Source organism: Vulpes vulpes, chromosome 11, assembly GCF_048418805.1.
Source record: "Vulpes vulpes isolate BD-2025 chromosome 11, VulVul3, whole genome shotgun sequence".
NCBI lineage: Eukaryota > Metazoa > Chordata > Mammalia > Carnivora > Canidae > Vulpes > Vulpes vulpes.
Window position 1 is genome coordinate 50026686 of NC_132790.1, and position 16472 is coordinate 50043157.

The following is a 16472-nucleotide window of genomic DNA, read 5'->3' on the forward strand; positions in this document are numbered from 1 at the left end:
TGCTACATCCTAAGTGCCATACGAGAGAAGCTAGCTGAACGCCTTGTCCAAAAGCAACTTACTTCGGAGAGTTGAGCTCACCCTCAGTCCCTCACAGTTGCACACTGCCTGCAGAATGAGTTTCGAACATCTGCACCAGAGCAGTTTGTCAGAGGCTTGTGAGACGCAAGTGGAATCAGCCGACCTGGAGGGTGTCTCCAGCTGCAGTGGAGTGGTATTCTGGGTACCTCCTGGCTTAGAGTACTGCTACGTTCTCAATGCCCTAAGAAAGCAGCTAGTTGAAAGCTGGCTTCTAGGCATGCTTCCTTGCGCGAGCTGAGGTGAGGGCAGGACCCACCCGCATCCTAACTGCCCCTAGGTATAGGTCGCAGCATCGTTATTTTAGGCGCCGGAAGAGGTTGTGTGAAAAGCATGTGGAAGTGACAGGATTCTCCTCAAGTGTATCTGATCTCAATACAGACATTGCAAACATCCTTGTTCAATGAGAGTGTAGCTCGGTCCTAGCACCCATCAATAAGTGTCTTCCAGACATCTGGCTGCAAAGCATACACACTTCCGAGAGTTGAGCTTATGGACTGTCCCTCCCACATCCTGCCTGCAGCTACACCGCGCTCCTAACAGGCCTAGCACCGATGCATGACTGAAGTGTTGTGAGAGGTCAGTGGAAAGTCCCGGCCCACAAGACTAGTGCATCCAAGCTCAATCTAGCGGTTTCCTAGTATTTCAACTGTGTGAGCCAGGTGCTACATCCTAAGTGCCATACGAGAGAAGCTAGCTGAACGCCTTGTCCAAAAGCAACTTACTTCGGAGAGTTGAGCTCACCCTCAGTCCCTCACAGTTGCACACTGCCTGCAGAATGAGTTTCGAACATCTGCAGCAGAGCAGTTTGTCAGAGGCTTGTGAGACGCAAGTGGAATCAGCCGACCTGGAGGGTGTCTCCAGCTGCAGTGGAGTGGTATTCTGGGTACCTCCTGGCTTAGAGTACTGCTACGTTCTCAATGCCCTAAGAAAGCAGCTAGTTGAAAGCTGGCTTTTAGGCATGCTTCCTTGCGCGAGCTGAGGTGAGGGCAGGACCCACCCGCATCCTAACTGCCCCTAGGTATAGGTCGCAGCATCGTTATTTTAGGCGCCGGAAGAGGTTGTGTGAAAAGCATGGGGAAGTGACAGGATTCTCCTCAAGTGTATCTGATCTCAATACAGACATTGCAAACGTCCTTGTTCAATGAATGTGTAGCTCGGTGCTAGCTTCCATCAATAAGCGTCTGGCAGGCATCTGCCTGCAAAGCCTACACCCTTCTCAGAGTTGAGCTTATGGCCTATCGCTCCCACATCCTGATGCCTGTACGGTTCGCTTGCACAGCATTTCGTTCTACGCGGGACACTAGCAGACAGAGAACCACGTGACTGGCTTGTCAATCTCGCTCCTAGCACACAGCTGCCTCCAAGGCATGCACACTCCTTTGGGTTGAGCTTATGGCTTCAACCTCCCACATGCTGACCGCCTGTACCCTTTGCAGCCAAGGGATTTCGTTGGACACGGGATTCAAGCTTTGTGAGAGGCAAGTGTCTCTTAGCTCAATCCAGTGACTTCTGACGACTTCCTCCCTCAGATGGGTGGTACATACTAACTTCCAACCCTGAGTACCTAGTTGCAAGCTCTCTCTCAGGGGAACTTCCTTCTGTGCGATGAGCTGACTTGCCGTCCTTCCCAGTTCCACACTGCCTGCACATGGAGTTACGAACAACCTCACTAGACATGTTTGTCAGAAGCTCATGGGACTCAAGGGGCAAGCTGCAGGCCTCAATGGTGCTGTCACTCGGTGCAGTAGAGCAGTATAAACGCAACGTCCTGACTTCCAGTGCTGCTGCGTTCTCACGGCCATAAGAACGCAGCTAGTGGAAAGCTGCATTCGGAGCATGCTACCTTTGGAGAGTTGAGCTCAACGAAGGATCCTCCCGCCTCGGGTACCCCTGTGGGCGAGCGGCCAAAATCCTCATGTCAGGTGCAGACAGGTGGTGAGAAATGCGTGTGGAAGCCTCAGGCCTGTCCTCACGGCAATCTGAGTGGAATACAGCGATTGCCAACGTCCTTGTTCAATGAGAGTGTAGCTAGGTTCTAACTCCCCTGTATGAGTGGGGAGCAGACATCTGCCTCCTAGGCATACACGCTCCTGAGAGTTGAGCTTATGGCCTGTCCCTCCCACATCCTGCCTGCAGGTACACCTCGCTCATAACAGGCCTAGGCTCGCTGCATGACTGAAGTGTTATAAGAGGTAAGTGGAAAGTCTCGGCCCTCAAGACTAGTGCCTCCAAGCTCAATCCAGCGATTACCTAGTAATTCCTATGTTAGCCAGGTGTTACATCCTAAGTTCCATACGAGAGAAGCTAGCTGGACGTCTAGTCCCAAGGCAAATAACTTCTGAGAGTTTAGCTCACCCTCAGTCCCTCACAGTTGCACACTGCCTGCAAATGAGGTTCGAACATCAGCACCACAGCCGTTTCTCAGAGGCTTGTGAGACACAAGTGGAATCAGCCGACCTGGAGGGTGTCTCCAGCTGCAGTGGAGTGGTATTCTGGGTACCTCCTGGCTGAGAGTACTGCTACGTTCTCAGTGCCCTAAGAACGCAGCTAGTTGAAAGCGGGGCTGTAGGCATGCTTCCGTGTGCGAGCTGAGGTCAGGGCAGGACCCTCCCGCACCCTGCCTGGAGACATAGGTCCCAGCATCCTTTTGCAAGGCGTCGGAAGAGGTTGTGTGAAAAGCATGTGGAAGTGACAGGATTCTCCTCAAGTGTATCTGATCTCAATACAGACATTGCAAACATCCTTGTTCAATGAGAGTGTAGCTCGGTCCTAGCACCCATCAATAAGTGTCTTCCAGACATCTGGCTGCAAAGCATACACACTTCCGAGAGTTGAGCTTATGGACTGTCCCTCCCACATCCTGCCTGCAGCTACACCGCGCTCCTAACAGGCCTAGCCCCGATGCGTGACTGAAGTGTTGTGAGAGGTCAGTGGAAAGTCCCGGCCCACAAGACTAGTGCATCCAAGCTCAATCTAGCGGTTTCCTAGTATTTCAACTGTGTGAGCCAGGTGCTACATCCTAAGTGCCATACGAGAGAAGCTAGCTGAACGCCTTGTCCAAAAGCAACTTACTTCGGAGAGTTGAGCTCACCCTCAGTCCCTCACAGTTGCACACTGCCTGCAGAATGAGTTTCGAACATCTGCACCAGAGCAGTTTGTCAGAGGCTTGTGAGACGCAAGTGGAATCAGCCGACCTGGAGGGTGTCTCCAGCTGCAGTGGAGTGGTATTCTGGGTACCTCCTGGCTTAGAGTACTGCTACGTTCTCAATGCCCTAAGAAAGCAGCTAGTTGAAAGCTGGCTTCTAGGCATGCTTCCTTGCGCGAGCTGAGGTGAGGGCAGGACCCACCCGCATCCTAACTGCCCCTAGGTATAGGTCGCAGCATCGTTATTTTAGGCGCCGGAAGAGGTTGTGTGAAAAGCATGGGGAAGTGACAGGATTCTCCTCAAGTGTATCTGATCTCAATACAGACATTGCAAACGTCCTTGTTCAATGAATGTGTAGCTCGGTGCTAGCTTCCATCAATAAGCGTCTGGCAGGCATCTGCCTGCAAAGCCTACACCCTTCTCAGAGTTGAGCTTATGGCCTATCGCTCCCACATCCTGATGCCTGTACGGTTCGCTTGCACAGCATTTCGTTCTACGCGGGACACTAGCAGACAGAGAACCACGTGACTGGCTTGTCAATCTCGCTCCTAGCACACAGCTGCCTCCAAGGCATGCACACTCCTTTGGGTTGAGCTTATGGCTTCAACCTCCCACATGCTGACCGCCTGTACCCTTTGCAGCCAAGGGATTTCGTTGGACACGGGATTCAAGCTTTGTGAGAGGCAAGTGTCTCTTAGCTCAATCCAGTGACTCCTGACGACTTCCTCCCTCAGATGGGTGGTACATACTAACTTCCAACCCTGAGTACCTAGTTGCAAGCTCTCTCTCAGGGGAACTTCCTTCTGTGCGATGAGCTGACTTGCCGTCCTTCCCAGTTCCACACTGCCTGCACATGGAGTTACGAACATCCTCACTAGACATGTTTGTCAGAAGCTCATGGGACTCAAGGGGCAAGCTGCAGGCCTCAATGGTGCTGTCACTCGGTGCAGTAGAGCAGTATAAACGCAACGTCCTGACTTCCAGTGCTGCTGCGTTCTCACGGCCATAAGAACGCAGCTAGTGGAAAGCTGCATTCGGAGCATGCTACCTTTGGAGAGTTGAGCTCAACGAAGGATCCTCCCGCCTCGGGTACCCCTGTGGGCGAGCGGCCAAAATCCTCATGTCAGGTGCAGACAGGTGGTGAGAAATGCGTGTGGAAGCCTCAGGCCTGTCCTCACGGCAATCTGAGTGGAATACAGCGATTGCCAACGTCCTTGTTCAATGAGAGTGTAGCTAGGTTCTAACTCCCCTGTATGAGTGGGGAGCAGACATCTGCCTCCTAGGCATACACGCTCCTGAGAGTTGAGCTTATGGCCTGTCCCTCCCACATCCTGCCTGCAGGTACACCTCGCTCATAACAGGCCTAGGCTCGCTGCATGACTGAAGTGTTATAAGAGGTAAGTGGAAAGTCTCGGCCCTCAAGACTAGTGCCTCCAAGCTCAATCCAGCGATTACCTAGTAATTCCTATGTTAGCCAGGTGTTACATCCTAAGTTCCATACGAGAGAAGCTAGCTGGACGTCTAGTCCCAAGGCAAATAACTTCTGAGAGTTTAGCTCACCCTCAGTCCCTCACAGTTGCACACTGCCTGCAAATGAGGTTCGAACATCAGCACCACAGCAGTTTCTCAGAGGCTTGTGAGACACAAGTGGAATCAGCCGACCTGGAGGGTGTCTCCAGCTGCAGTGGAGTGGTATTCTGGGTACCTCCTGGCTGAGAGTACTGCTACGTTCTCAGTGCCCTAAGAACGCAGCTAGTTGAAAGCGGGGCTGTAGGCATGCTTCCGTGTGCGAGCTGAGGTCAGGGCAGGACCCTCCCGCACCCTGCCTGGAGACATAGGTCCCAGCATCCTTTTGCAAGGCGTCGGAAGAGGTTGTGTGAAAAGCATGTGGAAGTGACAGGATTCTCCTCAAGTGTATCTGATCTCAATACAGACATTGCAAACATCCTTGTTCAATGAGAGTGTAGCTCGGTCCTAGCACCCATCAATAAGTGTCCTCCAGACATCTGGCTGCAAAGCATACACACTTCCGAGAGTTGAGCTTATGGACTGTCCCTCCCACATCCTGCCTGCAGGTACACCGCGCTCCTAACAGGCCTAGCCCCGATGCGTGACTGAAGTGTTGTGAGAGGTAAGTGGAAAGTCCCGGCCCACAAGACTAGTGCATCCAAGCTCAATCTAGCGGTTTCCTAGTATTTCAACTGTGTGAGCCAGGTGCTACATCCTAAGTGCCATACGAGAGAAGCTAGCTGAACGCCTTGTCCAAAAGCAACTTACTTCGGAGAGTTGAGCTCACCCTCAGTCCCTCACAGTTGCACACTGCCTGCAGAATGAGTTTCGAACATCTGCACCAGAGCAGTTTGTCAGAGGCTTGTGAGACGCAAGTGGAATCAGCCGACCTGGAGGGTGTCTCCAGCTGCAGTGGAGTGGTATTCTGGGTACCTCCTGGCTTAGAGTACTGCTACGTTCTCAATGCCCTAAGAAAGCAGCTAGTTGAAAGCTGGCTTCTAGGCATGCTTCCTTGCGCGAGCTGAGGTGAGGGCAGGACCCACCCGCATCCTAACTGCCCCTAGGTATAGGTCGCAGCATCGTTATTTTAGGCGCCGGAAGAGGTTGTGTGAAAAGCATGTGGAAGTGACAGGATTCTCCTCAAGTGTATCTGATCTCAATACAGACATTGCAAACATCCTTGTTCAATGAGAGTGTAGCTCGGTCCTAGCACCCATCAATAAGTGTCTTCCAGACATCTGGCTGCAAAGCATACACACTTCCGAGAGTTGAGCTTATGGACTGTCCCTCCCACATCCTGCCTGCAGGTACACCGCGCTCCTAACAGGCCTAGCCCCGATGCGTGACTGAAGTGTTGTGAGAGGTCAGTGGAAAGTCCCGGCCCACAAGACTAGTGCATCCAAGCTCAATCTAGCGGTTTCCTAGTATTTCAACTGTGTGAGCCAGGTGCTACATCCTAAGTGCCATACGAGAGAAGCTAGCTGAACGCTTTGTCCAAAAGCAACTTACTTCGGAGAGTTGAGCTCACCCTCAGTCCCTCACAGTTGCACACTGCCTGCAGAATGAGTTTCGAACATCTGCACCAGAGCAGTTTGTCAGAGGCTTGTGAGACGCAAGTGGAATCAGCCGACCTGGAGGGTGTCTCCAGCTGCAGTGGAGTGGTATTCTGGGTACCTCCTGGCTTAGAGTACTGCTACGTTCTCAATGCCCTAAGAAAGCAGCTAGTTGAAAGCTGGCTTCTAGGCATGCTTCCTTGCGCGAGCTGAGGTGAGGGCAGGACCCACCCGCATCCTAACTGCCCCTAGGTATAGGTCGCAGCATCGTTATTTTAGGCGCCGGAAGAGGTTGTGTGAAAAGCATGGGGAAGTGACAGGATTCTCCTCAAGTGTATCTGATCTCAATACAGACATTGCAAACGTCCTTGTTCAATGAATGTGTAGCTCGGTGCTAGCTTCCATCAATAAGCGTCTGGCAGGCATCTGCCTGCAAAGCCTACACCCTTCTCAGAGTTGAGCTTATGGCCTATCGCTCCCACATCCTGATGCCTGTACGGTTCGCTTGCACAGCATTTCGTTCTACGCGGGACACTAGCAGACAGAGAACCACGTGACTGGCTTGTCAATCTCGCTCCTAGCACACAGCTGCCTCCAAGGCATGCACACTCCTTTGGGTTGAGCTTATGGCTTCAACCTCCCACATGCTGACCGCCTGTACCCTTTGCAGCCAAGGGATTTCGTTGGACACGGGATTCAAGCTTTGTGAGAGGCAAGTGTCTCTTAGCTCAATCCAGTGACTCCTGACGACTTCCTCCCTCAGATGGGTGGTACATACTAACTTCCAACCCTGAGTACCTAGTTGCAAGCTCTCTCTCAGGGGAACTTCCTTCTGTGCGATGAGCTGACTTGCCGTCCTTCCCAGTTCCACACTGCCTGCACATGGAGTTACGAACATCCTCACTAGACATGTTTGTCAGAAGCTCATGGGACTCAAGGGGCAAGCTGCAGGCCTCAATGGTGCTGTCACTCGGTGCAGTAGAGCAGTATAAACGCAACGTCCTGACTTCCAGTGCTGCTGCGTTCTCACGGCCATAAGAACGCAGCTAGTGGAAAGCTGCATTCGGAGCATGCTACCTTTGGAGAGTTGAGCTCAACGAAGGATCCTCCCGCCTCGGGTACCCCTGTGGGCGAGCGGCCAAAATCCTCATGTCAGGTGCAGACAGGTGGTGAGAAAGGCGTGTGGAAGCCTCAGGCCTGTCCTCACGGCAATCTGAGTGGAATACAGCGATTGCCAACGTCCTTGTTCAATGAGAGTGTAGCTAGGTTCTAACTCCCCTGTATGAGTGGGGAGCAGACATCTGCCTCCTAGGCATACACGCTCCTGAGAGTTGAGCTTATGGCCTGTCCCTCCCACATCCTGCCTGCAGGTACACCTCGCTCATAACAGGCCTAGGCTCGCTGCATGACTGAAGTGTTATAAGAGGTAAGTGGAAAGTCTCGGCCCTCAAGACTAGTGCCTCCAAGCTCAATCCAGCGATTACCTAGTAATTCCTATGTTAGCCAGGTGTTACATCCTAAGTTCCATACGAGAGAAGCTAGCTGGACGTCTAGTCCCAAGGCAAATAACTTCTGAGAGTTTAGCTCACCCTCAGTCCCTCACAGTTGCACACTGCCTGCAAATGAGGTTCGAACATCAGCACCACAGCCGTTTCTCAGAGGCTTGTGAGACACAAGTGGAATCAGCCGACCTGGAGGGTGTCTCCAGCTGCAGTGGAGTGGTATTCTGGGTACCTCCTGGCTGAGAGTACTGCTACGTTCTCAGTGCCCTAAGAACGCAGCTAGTTGAAAGCGGGGCTGTAGGCATGCTTCCGTGTGCGAGCTGAGGTCAGGGCAGGACCCTCCCGCACCCTGCCTGGAGACATAGGTCCCAGCATCCTTTTGCAAGGCGTCGGAAGAGGTTGTGTGAAAAGCATGTGGAAGTGACAGGATTCTCCTCAAGTGTATCTGATCTCAATACAGACATTGCAAACGTCCTTGTTCAATGAGAGTGTAGCTCGGTCCTAGCACCCATCAATAAGTGTCTTCCAGACATCTGGCTGCAAAGCATACACACTTCCGAGAGTTGAGCTTATGGACTGTCCCTCCCACATCCTGCCTGCAGGTACACCGCGCTCCTAACAGGCCTAGCCCCGATGCGTGACTGAAGTGTTGTGAGAGGTAAGTGGAAAGTCCCGGCCCACAAGACTAGTGCATCCAAGCTCAATCTAGCGGTTTCCTAGTATTTCAACTGTGTGAGCCAGGTGCTACATCCTAAGTGCCATACGAGAGAAGCTAGCTGAACGCCTTGTCCAAAAGCAACTTACTTCGGAGAGTTGAGCTCACCCTCAGTCCCTCACAGTTGCACACTGCCTGCAGAATGAGTTTCGAACATCTGCACCAGAGCAGTTTGTCAGAGGCTTGTGAGACGCAAGTGGAATCAGCCGACCTGGAGGGTGTCTCCAGCTGCAGTGGAGTGGTATTCTGGGTACCTCCTGGCTTAGAGTACTGCTACGTTCTCAATGCCCTAAGAAAGCAGCTAGTTGAAAGCTGGCTTCTAGGCATGCTTCCTTGCGCGAGCTGAGGTGAGGGCAGGACCCACCCGCATCCTAACTGCCCCTAGGTATAGGTCGCAGCATCGTTATTTTAGGCGCCGGAAGAGGTTGTGTGAAAAGCATGGGGAAGTGACAGGATTCTCCTCAAGTGTATCTGATCTCAATACAGACATTGCAAACGTCCTTGTTCAATGAATGTGTAGCTCGGTGCTAGCTTCCATCAATAAGCGTCTGGCAGGCATCTGCCTGCAAAGCCTACACCCTTCTCAGAGTTGAGCTTATGGCCTATCGCTCCCACATCCTGATGCCTGTACGGTTCGCTTGCACAGCATTTCGTTCTACGCGGGACACTAGCAGACAGAGAACCACGTGACTGGCTTGTCAATCTCGCTCCTAGCACACAGCTGCCTCCAAGGCATGCACACTCCTTTGGGTTGAGCTTATGGCTTCAACCTCCCACATGCTGACCGCCTGTACCCTTTGCAGCCAAGGGATTTCGTTGGACACGGGATTCAAGCTTTGTGAGAGGCAAGTGTCTCTTAGCTCAATCCAGTGACTTCTGACGACTTCCTCCCTCAGATGGGTGGTACATACTAACTTCCAACCCTGAGTACCTAGTTGCAAGCTCTCTCTCAGGGGAACTTCCTTCTGTGCGATGAGCTGACTTGCCGTCCTTCCCAGTTCCACACTGCCTGCACATGGAGTTACGAACAACCTCACTAGACATGTTTGTCAGAAGCTCATGGGACTCAAGGGGCAAGCTGCAGGCCTCAATGGTGCTGTCACTCGGTGCAGTAGAGCAGTATAAACGCAACGTCCTGACTTCCAGTGCTGCTGCGTTCTCACGGCCATAAGAACGCAGCTAGTGGAAAGCTGCATTCGGAGCATGCTACCTTTGGAGAGTTGAGCTCAACGAAGGATCCTCCCGCCTCGGGTACCCCTGTGGGCGAGCGGCCAAAATCCTCATGTCAGGTGCAGACAGGTGGTGAGAAATGCGTGTGGAAGCCTCAGGCCTGTCCTCACGGCAATCTGAGTGGAATACAGCGATTGCCAACGTCCTTGTTCAATGAGAGTGTAGCTAGGTTCTAACTCCCCTGTATGAGTGGGGAGCAGACATCTGCCTCCTAGGCATACACGCTCCTGAGAGTTGAGCTTATGGCCTGTCCCTCCCACATCCTGCCTGCAGGTACACCTCGCTCATAACAGGCCTAGGCTCGCTGCATGACTGAAGTGTTATAAGAGGTAAGTGGAAAGTCTCGGCCCTCAAGACTAGTGCCTCCAAGCTCAATCCAGCGATTACCTAGTAATTCCTATGTTACCCAGGTGTTACATCCTAAGTTCCATACGAGAGAAGCTAGCTGGACGTCTAGTCCCAAGGCAAATAACTTCTGAGAGTTTAGCTCACCCTCAGTCCCTCACAGTTGCACACTGCCTGCAAATGAGGTTCGAACATCAGCACCACAGCCGTTTCTCAGAGGCTTGTGAGACACAAGTGGAATCAGCCGACCTGGAGGGTGTCTCCAGCTGCAGTGGAGTGGTATTCTGGGTACCTCCTGGCTGAGAGTACTGCTACGTTCTCAGTGCCCTAAGAACGCAGCTAGTTGAAAGCGGGGCTGTAGGCATGCTTCCGTGTGCGAGCTGAGGTCAGGGCAGGACCCTCCCGCACCCTGCCTGGAGACATAGGTCCCAGCATCCTTTTGCAAGGCGTCGGAAGAGGTTGTGTGAAAAGCATGTGGAAGTGACAGGATTCTCCTCAAGTGTATCTGATCTCAATACAGACATTGCAAACATCCTTGTTCAATGAGAGTGTAGCTCGGTCCTAGCACCCATCAATAAGTGTCTTCCAGACATCTGGCTGCAAAGCATACACACTTCCGAGAGTTGAGCTTATGGACTGTCCCTCCCACATCCTGCCTGCAGCTACACCGCGCTCCTAACAGGCCTAGCCCCGATGCGTGACTGAAGTGTTGTGAGAGGTCAGTGGAAAGTCCCGGCCCACAAGACTAGTGCATCCAAGCTCAATCTAGCGGTTTCCTAGTATTTCAACTGTGTGAGCCAGGTGCTACATCCTAAGTGCCATACGAGAGAAGCTAGCTGAACGCCTTGTCCAAAAGCAACTTACTTCGGAGAGTTGAGCTCACCCTCAGTCCCTCACAGTTGCACACTGCCTGCAGAATGAGTTTCGAACATCTGCACCAGAGCAGTTTGTCAGAGGCTTGTGAGACGCAAGTGGAATCAGCCGACCTGGAGGGTGTCTCCAGCTGCAGTGGAGTGGTATTCTGGGTACCTCCTGGCTTAGAGTACTGCTACGTTCTCAATGCCCTAAGAAAGCAGCTAGTTGAAAGCTGGCTTCTAGGCATGCTTCCTTGCGCGAGCTGAGGTGAGGGCAGGACCCACCCGCATCCTAACTGCCCCTAGGTATAGGTCGCAGCATCGTTATTTTAGGCGCCGGAAGAGGTTGTGTGAAAAGCATGGGGAAGTGACAGGATTCTCCTCAAGTGTATCTGATCTCAATACAGACATTGCAAACGTCCTTGTTCAATGAATGTGTAGCTCGGTGCTAGCTTCCATCAATAAGCGTCTGGCAGGCATCTGCCTGCAAAGCCTACACCCTTCTCAGAGTTGAGCTTATGGCCTATCGCTCCCACATCCTGATGCCTGTACGGTTCGCTTGCACAGCATTTCGTTCTACGCGGGACACTAGCAGACAGAGAACCACGTGACTGGCTTGTCAATCTCGCTCCTAGCACACAGCTGCCTCCAAGGCATGCACACTCCTTTGGGTTGAGCTTATGGCTTCAACCTCCCACATGCTGACCGCCTGTACCCTTTGCAGCCAAGGGATTTCGTTGGACACGGGATTCAAGCTTTGTGAGAGGCAAGTGTCTCTTAGCTCAATCCAGTGACTCCTGACGACTTCCTCCCTCAGATGGGTGGTACATACTAACTTCCAACCCTGAGTACCTAGTTGCAAGCTCTCTCTCAGGGGAACTTCCTTCTGTGCGATGAGCTGACTTGCCGTCCTTCCCAGTTCCACACTGCCTGCACATGGAGTTACGAACATCCTCACTAGACATGTTTGTCAGAAGCTCATGGGACTCAAGGGGCAAGCTGCAGGCCTCAATGGTGCTGTCACTCGGTGCAGTAGAGCAGTATAAACGCAACGTCCTGACTTCCAGTGCTGCTGCGTTCTCACGGCCATAAGAACGCAGCTAGTGGAAAGCTGCATTCGGAGCATGCTACCTTTGGAGAGTTGAGCTCAACGAAGGATCCTCCCGCCTCGGGTACCCCTGTGGGCGAGCGGCCAAAATCCTCATGTCAGGTGCAGACAGGTGGTGAGAAAGGCGTGTGGAAGCCTCAGGCCTGTCCTCACGGCAATCTGAGTGGAATACAGCGATTGCCAACGTCCTTGTTCAATGAGAGTGTAGCTAGGTTCTAACTCCCCTGTATGAGTGGGGAGCAGACATCTGCCTCCTAGGCATACACGCTCCTGAGAGTTGAGCTTATGGCCTGTCCCTCCCACATCCTGCCTGCAGGTACACCTCGCTCATAACAGGCCTAGGCTCGCTGCATGACTGAAGTGTTATAAGAGGTAAGTGGAAAGTCTCGGCCCTCAAGACTAGTGCCTCCAAGCTCAATCCAGCGATTACCTAGTAATTCCTATGTTAGCCAGGTGTTACATCCTAAGTTCCATACGAGAGAAGCTAGCTGGACGTCTAGTCCCAAGGCAAATAACTTCTGAGAGTTTAGCTCACCCTCAGTCCCTCACAGTTGCACACTGCCTGCAAATGAGGTTCGAACATCAGCACCACAGCCGTTTCTCAGAGGCTTGTGAGACACAAGTGGAATCAGCCGACCTGGAGGGTGTCTCCAGCTGCAGTGGAGTGGTATTCTGGGTACCTCCTGGCTGAGAGTACTGCTACGTTCTCAGTGCCCTAAGAACGCAGCTAGTTGAAAGCGGGGCTGTAGGCATGCTTCCGTGTGCGAGCTGAGGTCAGGGCAGGACCCTCCCGCACCCTGCCTGGAGACATAGGTCCCAGCATCCTTTTGCAAGGCGTCGGAAGAGGTTGTGTGAAAAGCATGTGGAAGTGACAGGATTCTCCTCAAGTGTATCTGATCTCAATACAGACATTGCAAACGTCCTTGTTCAATGAGAGTGTAGCTCGGTCCTAGCACCCATCAATAAGTGTCTTCCAGACATCTGGCTGCAAAGCATACACACTTCCGAGAGTTGAGCTTATGGACTGTCCCTCCCACATCCTGCCTGCAGGTACACCGCGCTCCTAACAGGCCTAGCCCCGATGCGTGACTGAAGTGTTGTGAGAGGTAAGTGGAAAGTCCCGGCCCACAAGACTAGTGCATCCAAGCTCAATCTAGCGGTTTCCTAGTATTTCAACTGTGTGAGCCAGGTGCTACATCCTAAGTGCCATACGAGAGAAGCTAGCTGAACGCCTTGTCCAAAAGCAACTTACTTCGGAGAGTTGAGCTCACCCTCAGTCCCTCACAGTTGCACACTGCCTGCAGAATGAGTTTCGAACATCTGCACCAGAGCAGTTTGTCAGAGGCTTGTGAGACGCAAGTGGAATCAGCCGACCTGGAGGGTGTCTCCAGCTGCAGTGGAGTGGTATTCTGGGTACCTCCTGGCTTAGAGTACTGCTACGTTCTCAATGCCCTAAGAAAGCAGCTAGTTGAAAGCTGGCTTCTAGGCATGCTTCCTTGCGCGAGCTGAGGTGAGGGCAGGACCCACCCGCATCCTAACTGCCCCTAGGTATAGGTCGCAGCATCGTTATTTTAGGCGCCGGAAGAGGTTGTGTGAAAAGCATGTGGAAGTGACAGGATTCTCCTCAAGTGTATCTGATCTCAATACAGACATTGCAAACATCCTTGTTCAATGAGAGTGTAGCTCGGTCCTAGCACCCATCAATAAGTGTCTTCCAGACATCTGGCTGCAAAGCATACACACTTCCGAGAGTTGAGCTTATGGACTGTCCCTCCCACATCCTGCCTGCAGCTACACCGCGCTCCTAACAGGCCTAGCCCCGATGCGTGACTGAAGTGTTGTGAGAGGTAAGTGGAAAGTCCCGGCCCACAAGACTAGTGCATCCAAGCTCATCTAGCGGTTTCCTAGTATTTCAACTGTGTGAGCCAGGTGCTACATCCTAAGTGCCATACGAGAGAAGCTAGCTGAACGCCTTGTCCAAAAGCAACTTACTTCGGAGAGTTGAGCTCACCCTCAGTCCCTCACAGTTGCACACTGCCTGCAGAATGAGTTTCGAACATCTGCACCAGAGCAGTTTGTCAGAGGCTTGTGAGACGCAAGTGGAATCAGCCGACCTGGAGGGTGTCTCCAGCTGCAGTGGAGTGGTATTCTGGGTACCTCCTGGCTTAGAGTACTGCTACGTTCTCAATGCCCTAAGAAAGCAGCTAGTTGAAAGCTGGCTTCTAGGCATGCTTCCTTGCGCGAGCTGAGGTGAGGGCAGGACCCACCCGCATCCTAACTGCCCCTAGGTATAGGTCGCAGCATCGTTATTTTAGGCGCCGGAAGAGGTTGTGTGAAAAGCATGGGGAAGTGACAGGATTCTCCTCAAGTGTATCTGATCTCAATACAGACATTGCAAACGTCCTTGTTCAATGAATGTGTAGCTCGGTGGTAGCTTCCATCAATAAGCGTCTGGCAGGCATCTGCCTGCAAAGCCTACACCCTTCTCAGAGTTGAGCTTATGGCCTATCGCTCCCACATCCTGATGCCTGTACGGTTCGCTTGCACAGCATTTCGTTCTACGCGGGACACTAGCAGACAGAGAACCACGTGACTGGCTTGTCAATCTCGCTCCTAGCACACAGCTGCCTCCAAGGCATGCACACTCCTTTGGGTTGAGCTTATGGCTTCAACCTCCCACATGCTGACCGCCTGTACCCTTTGCAGCCAAGGGATTTCGTTGGACACGGGATTCAAGCTTTGTGAGAGGCAAGTGTCTCTTAGCTCAATCCAGTGACTTCTGACGACTTCCTCCCTCAGATGGGTGGTACATACTAACTTCCAACCCTGAGTACCTAGTTGCAAGCTCTCTCTCAGGGGAACTTCCTTCTGTGCGATGAGCTGACTTGCCGTCCTTCCCAGTTCCACACTGCCTGCACATGGAGTTACGAACATCCTCACTAGACATGTTTGTCAGAAGCTCATGGGACTCAAGGGGCAAGCTGCAGGCCTCAATGGTGCTGTCACTCGGTGCAGTAGAGTAGTATAAACGCAACGTCCTGACTTCCAGTGCTGCTGCGTTCTCACGGCCATAAGAACGCAGCTAGTGGAAAGCTGCATTCGGAGCATGCTACCTTTGGAGAGTTGAGCTCAACGAAGGATCCTCCCGCCTCGGGTACCCCCTGTGGGCGAGCGGCCAAAATCCTCATGTCAGGTGCAGACAGGTGGTGAGAAAGGCGTGTGGAAGCCTCAGGCCTGTCCTCACGGCAATCTGAGTGGAATACAGCGATTGCCAACGTCCTTGTTCAATGAGAGTGTAGCTAGGTTCTAACTCCCCTGTATGAGTGGGGAGCAGACATCTGCCTCCTAGGCATACACGCTCCTGAGAGTTGAGCTTATGGCCTGTCCCTCCCACATCCTGCCTGCAGGTACACCTCGCTCATAACAGGCCTAGGCTCGCTGCATGACTGAAGTGTTATAAGAGGTAAGTGGAAAGTCTCGGCCCTCAAGACTAGTGCCTCCAAGCTCAATCCAGCGATTACCTAGTAATTCCTATGTTAGCCAGGTGTTACATCCTAAGTTCCATACGAGAGAAGCTAGCTGGACGTCTAGTCCCAAGGCAAATAACTTCTGAGAGTTTAGCTCACCCTCAGTCCCTCACAGTTGCACACTGCCTGCAAATGAGGTTCGAACATCAGCACCACAGCCGTTTCTCAGAGGCTTGTGAGACACAAGTGGAATCAGCCGACCTGGAGGGTGTCTCCAGCTGCAGTGGAGTGGTATTCTGGGTACCTCCTGGCTGAGAGTACTGCTACGTTCTCAGTGCCCTAAGAACGCAGCTAGTTGAAAGCGGGGCTGTAGGCATGCTTCCGTGTGCGAGCTGAGGTCAGGGCAGGACCCTCCCGCACCCTGCCTGGAGACATAGGTCCCAGCATCCTTTTGCAAGGCGTCGGAAGAGGTTGTGTGAAAAGCATGTGGAAGTGACAGGATTCTCCTCAAGTGTATCTGATCTCAATACAGACATTGCAAACATCCTTGTTCAATGAGAGTGTAGCTCGGTCCTAGCACCCATCAATAAGTGTCTTCCAGACATCTGGCTGCAAAGCATACACACTTCCGAGAGTTGAGCTTATGGACTGTCCCTCCCACATCCTGCCTGCAGCTACACCGCGCTCCTAAAAGGCCTAGCCCCGATGCGTGACTGAAGTGTTGTGAGAGGTAAGTGGAAAGTCCCGGCCCACAAGACTAGTGCATCCAAGCTCAATCTAGCGGTTTCCTAGTATTTCAACTGTGTGAGCCAGGTGCTACATCCTAAGTGCCATACGAGAGAAGCTAGCTGAACGCCTTGTCCAAAAGCAACTTACTTCGGAGAGTTGAGCTCACCCTCAGTCCCTCACAGTTGCACACTGCCTGCAGAATGAGTTTCGAACATCTGCACCAGAGCAGTTTGT